At 43.4% G+C, this 7,389-nt stretch overlaps 1 non-coding gene across 1 annotated transcript; it reads left to right on the forward strand.

Moving 5' to 3' along the window:
* Window positions 1–5,466: 5,466 nt before the first annotated feature.
* Window positions 5,467–7,389, forward strand: LOC126877934 (small subunit ribosomal RNA). The gene has a single exon (XR_007695465.1). It is a non-coding gene; the product is annotated as a small subunit ribosomal RNA (ribosomal RNA).

The following is a 7,389-nucleotide window of genomic DNA, read 5'->3' on the forward strand; positions in this document are numbered from 1 at the left end:
CAATACGCCGCTGGACTTAGTCGCGTACAAACAGAAAGCAATACGCCGCTGGACTTAGTCGCGTACGAGCATAAAGCAATACGCCGCTGGACTTAGTCGCGTGCGAGTAAAAAGCAATACGCCGCTGGACTTAGTCGCGTACAAACAGAAAGCAATACGCCGCTGGGACTTTGTCTCCTGCGGTTAAAAAAAATAATTTCGCTACGTACGGCCGATGGTCGTGCGTAGCGATTTTTTTTTTCCTTTAAATCAAACAACGAGACGCACGAATAGAAAGCGATACGCCGCTGCAACTTTGTCGCGTGCCAGTAAAAAGCAATACGCCGCTGGACTTAGCCGCTCGTGCTACCGCTGCGCGCGCACCTCCGAATCAGCGGGTATGCGCCGGAGTAGGTAACACTCTCTTAAGGTACGCCGTTCTGCGCAGCTCGTCTTGCGCGCGCGCGCGCGCGCGCTTTTTCAAATATTTTTAAACGTTTTTTCGCGTTTTTTCCCGTTTCTTCGCGTTTTTTCCCGTTTTTTTCCCGTTTTTTTCCCGTTTTCCACGTTTTTTTCCCGTTTCACGAGAGAGACGAAAACGAGGAAAATAATCGCGACAAATGCTCGCTCGCTGCGCTCGCTCGGACGAATATAGCCCAACCCAAAACCGATCCCGAGCGTTCGAACGAAGATTTCGATGAAATCGAAGAACGAACGCGAAAGGGATTGGTTTTGGGTTGGGCTATTTTTTTTTCGAGCGAGCGGAGCGAGCGAGCAACGCGTAAGAGCGTATCGTTGCGTCGCAGGGACTTTGAAATATTCGCCACTGTTCGACACGTTCGAGTCGAAATAACTCGAGAAAAAGCGTTATAACGCATCGAAATTATCAGTGAAATCGTTACGTATCGACGAAATCTAGTCGAAAGTAGCGATTTCACTTTATTTTTTTAAAAAATTTCATCCTCCGGACCAACGTGACCGGGACGTTGGAACTTAGAATTTTTTCGCCCCGTTACGAAAGTACCGAAAGTTCAACTCGAAATAACTCGCTAAAAAGCGTTATAACGTATCGAAATTTTGCGTGAAATCGTTACGTTTCGACGAAATCTAGTCGAAAGTAGCGATTTCACTTTATTTTTTTAAAAAATTTCATCCTCCGGACCAACGTGACCGGGACGTTGGAACTTAGAATTTTTTCGCCCCGTTACGAAAGTACCGAAAGTTCAACTCGAAATAACTCGCTAAAAAGCGTTATAACGTATCGAAATTTTGCGTGAAATCGTTACGTTTCGACGAAATCTAGTCGAAAGTAGCGATTTCACTTTATTTTTTTAAAAAATTTCATCCTCCGGACCAACGTGACCGGGACGTTGGAACTTAGAATTTTTTCGCCCCGTTACGAAAGTACCGAAAGTTCAACTCGAAATAACTCGCTAAAAAGCGTTATAACGTATCGAAATTTTGCGTGAAATCGTTACGTTTCGACGAAATCTAGTCGAAAGTAGCGATTTCACTTTATTTTTTTAAAAAATTTCGTCCTCCGGACCAACCTGACCGGGACGTTGGAACTTAGAATTTTTTCGCCCCGTTACGAAAGTACCGAAAGTTCAACTCGAAATAACTCGCTAAAAAGCGTTATAACGTATCGAAATTTTGCGTGAAATCGTTACGTTTCGACGAAATCTAGTCGAAAGTAGCGATTTCACTTTATTTTTTTAAAAAATTTCATCCTCCGGACCAACGTGACCGGGACGTTGGAACTTAGAATTTTTTCGCCCCCGTTACGAAAGTACCGAAAGTTCAACTCGAAATAACTCGCTAAAAAGCGTTATAACGTATCGAAATTTTGCGTGAAATCGTTACGTTTCGACGAAATCTAGTCGAAAGTAGCGATTTCACTTTATTTTTTTGAAAAATTTCATCCTCCGGACCAACGTGACTGGGACGTTGGAACTTAGAATTTTTTCGCACCGCTACGAAAAGGCCGAAAGATCCCCTCCAAATAACTCGTTAAAAAGTGTTATAACGTACGAATATTTTTCAAGAAATCGTTATAACTCGATAAAATACGTCGGGATTAAGCGTTTATATCGTCGGCAGACGGATATAAAAACGTTTGGGACCGACACGACCGGTCGTTGGAACATAGAAACAATTCCGAGCCGGTACGTTGGGACTTAGAAAAATTCCGAGGGCGAAAAAGTTTTTTCGAGTTTATTCGTTAAAAAGCGTTACAAGGTATGAATTTTTTTGCATAAATCGACGTAACTCGACGAAATACGTCGGGATTAATGGTTTATTTCCGTCCGAGAACGATTTTTAAAAACGGACCTATGCGGCCGGTCGTTCGTACTTAGAAAATTTTCGGACCGAACACTCTTTTTCGATTAATTCGTTAAAAAAGCGTTATAACGTACGAATATTTTTCAAGAAATCGTTATAACTCGATAAAATACGTCGGGATTAAGCGTTTATATCGTCGGCAGACGGATATAAAAACGTTTGGACCGACACGACCGGTCGTTGGAACATAGAAAAAATTCCGAGCCGGTACGTTGGGACTTAGAAAAATTCCGAGGGCGAAAAAGTTTTTTCGAGTTTATTCGTTAAAAAGCGTTACAAGGTATGAATTTTTTTGCATAAATCGACGTAACTCGACGAAATACGTCGGGATTAATGGTTTATTTCCGTCCGAGAACGATTTTTAAAAACGGACCTATGCGGCCGGTCGTTCGTACTTAGAAAATTTTCGGACCGAACACTCTTTTTCGATTAATTCGTTAAAAAGCGTTATAACGTACGAATATTTTTCAAGAAATCGTTATAACTCGATAAAATACGTCGGGATTAAGCGTTTATATCGTCGGCAGACGGATATAAAAACGTTTGGACCGACACGACCGGTCGTTGGAACATAGAAAAATTCCGAGCCGGTACGTTGGGACTTAGAAAAATTCCGAGGGCGAAAAAGTTTTTTCGAGTTTATTCGTTAAAAAGCGTTACAAGGTATGAATTTTTTTGCATAAATCGACGTAACTCGACGAAATACGTCGGGATTAATGGTTTATTTCCGTCCGAGAACGATTTTTAAAAACGGACCTATGCGGCCGGTCGTTCGTACTTAGAAAATTTTCGGACCGAACACTCTTTTTCGATTAATTCGTTAAAAAGCGTTATAACGTACGAATATTTTTCAAGAAATCGTTATAACTCGATAAAATACGTCGGGATTAAGCGTTTATATCGTCGGCAGACGGATATAAAAACGTTTGGACCGACACGACCGGTCGTTGGAACATAGAAAAATTCCGAGCCGGTACGTTGGGACTTAGAAAAATTCCGAGGGCGAAAAAGTTTTTTCGAGTTTATTCGTTAAAAAGCGTTACAAGGTATGAATTTTTTTGCATAAATCGACGTAACTCGACGAAATACGTCGGGATTAATGGTTTATTTCCGTCCGAGAACGATTTTTAAAAACGGACCTATGCGGCCGGTCGTTCGTACTTAGAAAATTTTCGGACCGAACACTCTTTTTCGATTAATTCGTTAAAAAGCGTTATAACGTACGAATATTTTTCAAGAAATCGTTATAACTCGATAAAATACGTCGGGATTAAGCGTTTATATCGTCGGCAGACGGATATAAAAACGTTTGGACCGACACGACCGGTCGTTGGAACATAGAAAAATTCCGAGCCGGTACGTTGGGACTTAGAAAAATTCCGAGGGCGAAAAAGTTTTTTCGAGTTTATTCGTTAAAAAGCGTTACAAGGTATGAATTTTTTTGCATAAATCGACGTAACTCGACGAAATACGTCGGGATTAATGGTTTATTTCCGTCCGAGAACGATTTTTAAAAACGGACCTATGCGGCCGGTCGTTCGTACTTAGAAAATTTTCGGACCGAACACTCTTTTTCGATTAATTCGTTAAAAAGCGTTATAACGTACGAATATTTTTCAAGAAATCGTTATAACTCGATAAAATACGTCGGGATTAAGCGTTTATATCGTCGGCAGACGGATATAAAAACGTTTGGACCGACACGACCGGTCGTTGGAACATAGAAAAATTCCGAGCCGGTACGTTGGGACTTAGAAAAATTCCGAGGGCGAAAAAGTTTTTTCGAGTTTATTCGTTAAAAAGCGTTACAAGGTATAAATTTTTTTACGGGAATCGTTCTATCTCTATTAAATACGTCGGGATTAAACATTTTTATCGATTTTTTCAAAAAATTAGCGTTCGTCGAACTGACACGACTGGGATATTTTTCTAATTTTTTCGTTAATTAACGTTACAAGGTATATATTTTTTTGCATATTTCTACTTATTTTAACGTATTGTAATTGATTATAAACTTATTTTTTGTCCGTATTCGATAAAAGAGTATGTTTACTGATGCAATTTTTCGGTGAAAAAAAAAATTAATTTTTTGGTAAAAATGCATTTCTATTATGTTAATAAAACGTCTGGTAATGTATTTCGATGGTTGGATATTGGCTTTGTATAGTAGTGATCGAGCGTTCGCGAGACTAAGTTCCAGCGTCCCTTCCGAACGGTACGTTGCTACGGAGGTTTTGCACCGTAAGCGCGCGGCCGCTAGCCCGGCCGGCGCCGGCCTTCCGGCTGGCGCTTTCGTATCTATAAGAGAGACGTCGAGCCGGACGGTTCGGTCGGAACAGCGTTGAGCGCGTGGCTATTCTACGGCCTCGGTTGAGAATTCAGTCACCGCTCCTCGAGTCTTAGTGTATTTTACGCTATTTCTCGACTGTTCCTCCGTTCTCGTTCTGGTTTTTTCTCTACACTGCTGCGCCGCGGGTCGCTGTCCTGGACGTAATGACCAAATATCGTGGCAAGGTTCCCCTGAGTCGGGAAGCTGGTGACCTGTGTGTACGTATTCTAACAAAAATTGTTAGATGCGTGTGTGCTTGTACTAACTGAGCATCGATTCATTCAAAAGAGTATAACCGTCTGCTTTCTATAAAAACTTCTGCTTTCGCAGAAGTATCCGATGAGGCGGTAGGAGCGTACTATCTTTGCGTAGTATGTCTTCTGCCGAAAATGTTCTACCGATTGAAAGAATATTCTTACGGTATGTCCAGCGCGACGCACTGGGATACGCGCTTGTTCGTTCAGCGTGAGGTGCGTATACGTGCTTTACCGCTAAGATATTCTAATAAGTCTTTTTACACGAAGACAGCATTATGGAAATGTTCCTTTAGAAGTACGATTCTAAACATTTTATATAAGACTATGAGAAAGAGAGAGAGAGAAGAGAGGAGGTGGAGTTGAGAATTACAAAGTGGCTGCGAGCGGCGTTCGAAGATTATTACTGAACTATGGGTGTATCTCGAACGTCGCTAGGAGATATATTTTATAGATATATCTATCTTAAGAACGAAAAGTCTCGTCGTACGGTGCTTACGTCCCACCTACGACACGAAGAGAACTTAAACGAAATTTATAAGAATTGTTATACGAATAAGATCCCTGGTTGATCCTGCCAGTAGTCATATGCTTGTCTCAAAGATTAAGCCATGCATGTCTCAGTACATGCCGCATTAAGGTGAAACCGCGAATGGCTCATTAAATCAGTTATGGTTTCTTAGATCATACCTACATTTACTTGGATAACTGTGGTAATTCTAGAGCTAATACATGCAAACAGATTCCGACCAGAGATGGTAGGAATGCTTTTATTAGATCAAAACCAATCGGTGGCGGATGGCTCGTCTGTCCGTCCATCGTTTGTTTTGGTGACTCTGAATAACTTTGTGCTGATCGCATGGTCATCTAGCACCGGCGACGCATCTTTCAAATGTCTGCCTTATCAACTGTCGATGGTAGGTTCTGCGCCTACCATGGTTGTAACGGGTAACGGGGAATCAGGGTTCGATTCCGGAGAGGGAGCCTGAGAAACAGCTACCACATCCAAGGAAGGCAGCAGGCGCGCAAATTACCCACTCCCGGCACGGGGAGGTAGTGACGAAAAATAACGATACGGGACTCATCCGAGGCCCCGTAATCGGAATGAGTACACTTTAAATCCTTTAACGAGGACCAATTGGAGGGCAAGTCTGGTGCCAGCAGCCGCGGTAATTCCAGCTCCAATAGCGTATATTAAAGTTGTTGCGGTTAAAAAGCTCGTAGTTGAATCTGTGTGTCACAGTGTCGGTTCACCGCTCGCGGTGTTTAACTGGCATTATGTGGTACGTCCTATCGGTGGGCTTAGCTCCTCGCGGGCGGTCCAACTAATATCCCATCGCGGTGCTCTTCACTGAGTGTCGAGGTGGGCCGATACGTTTACTTTGAACAAATTAGAGTGCTTAAAGCAGGCTACCTTCGCCTGAATACTGTGTGCATGGAATAATGGAATAGGACCTCGGTTCTATTTTGTTGGTTTTCGGAGCCCCGAGGTAATGATTAATAGGGACAGATGGGGGCATTCGTATTGCGACGTTAGAGGTGAAATTCTTGGATCGTCGCAAGACGGACAGAAGCGAAAGCATTTGCCAAAAATGTTTTCATTAATCAAGAACGAAAGTTAGAGGTTCGAAGGCGATCAGATACCGCCCTAGTTCTAACCATAAACGATGCCAGCCAGCGATCCGCCGAAGTTCCTCCGATGACTCGGCGGGCAGCTTCCGGGAAACCAAAGCTTTTGGGTTCCGGGGGAAGTATGGTTGCAAAGCTGAAACTTAAAGGAATTGACGGAAGGGCACCACCAGGAGTGGAGCCTGCGGCTTAATTTGACTCAACACGGGAAACCTCACCAGGCCCGGACACCGGAAGGATTGACAGATTGATAGCTCTTTCTTGATTCGGTGGGTGGTGGTGCATGGCCGTTCTTAGTTGGTGGAGCGATTTGTCTGGTTAATTCCGATAACGAACGAGACTCTAGCCTGCTAAATAGACGTAACTTATGGTATCTCGAAGGCCCCCGGCTTCGGTCGGTGGGTTTTTACTACCAACGTACAAACAAATCTTCTTAGAGGAACAGGCGGCTTCTAGCCGCACGAGATTGAGCAATAACAGGTCTGTGATGCCCTTAGATGTTCTGGGCCGCACGCGCGCTACACTGAAGGAATCAGCGTGTTTTCCCTGGCCGAAAGGCCCGGGTAACCCGCTGAACCTCCTTCGTGCTAGGGATTGGGGCTTGCAATTATTCCCCATGAACGAGGAATTCCCAGTAAGCGCGAGTCATAAGCTCGCGTTGATTACGTCCCTGCCCTTTGTACACACCGCCCGTCGCTACTACCGATTGAATGATTTAGTGAGGTCTTCGGACTGGTGCGCGGCCAATGTGATAAGCATTGCCGATGTTACCGGGAAGATGACCAAACTTGATCATTTAGAGGAAGTAAAAGTCGTAACAAGGTTTCCGTAGGTGAACCTGCGGAAGGATCATTA

The sequence above is a fragment of the Bombus huntii genome, unplaced genomic scaffold, assembly GCF_024542735.1.
Source record: "Bombus huntii isolate Logan2020A unplaced genomic scaffold, iyBomHunt1.1 ctg00000295.1, whole genome shotgun sequence".
NCBI classification, from domain to species: domain Eukaryota; kingdom Metazoa; phylum Arthropoda; class Insecta; order Hymenoptera; family Apidae; genus Bombus; species Bombus huntii.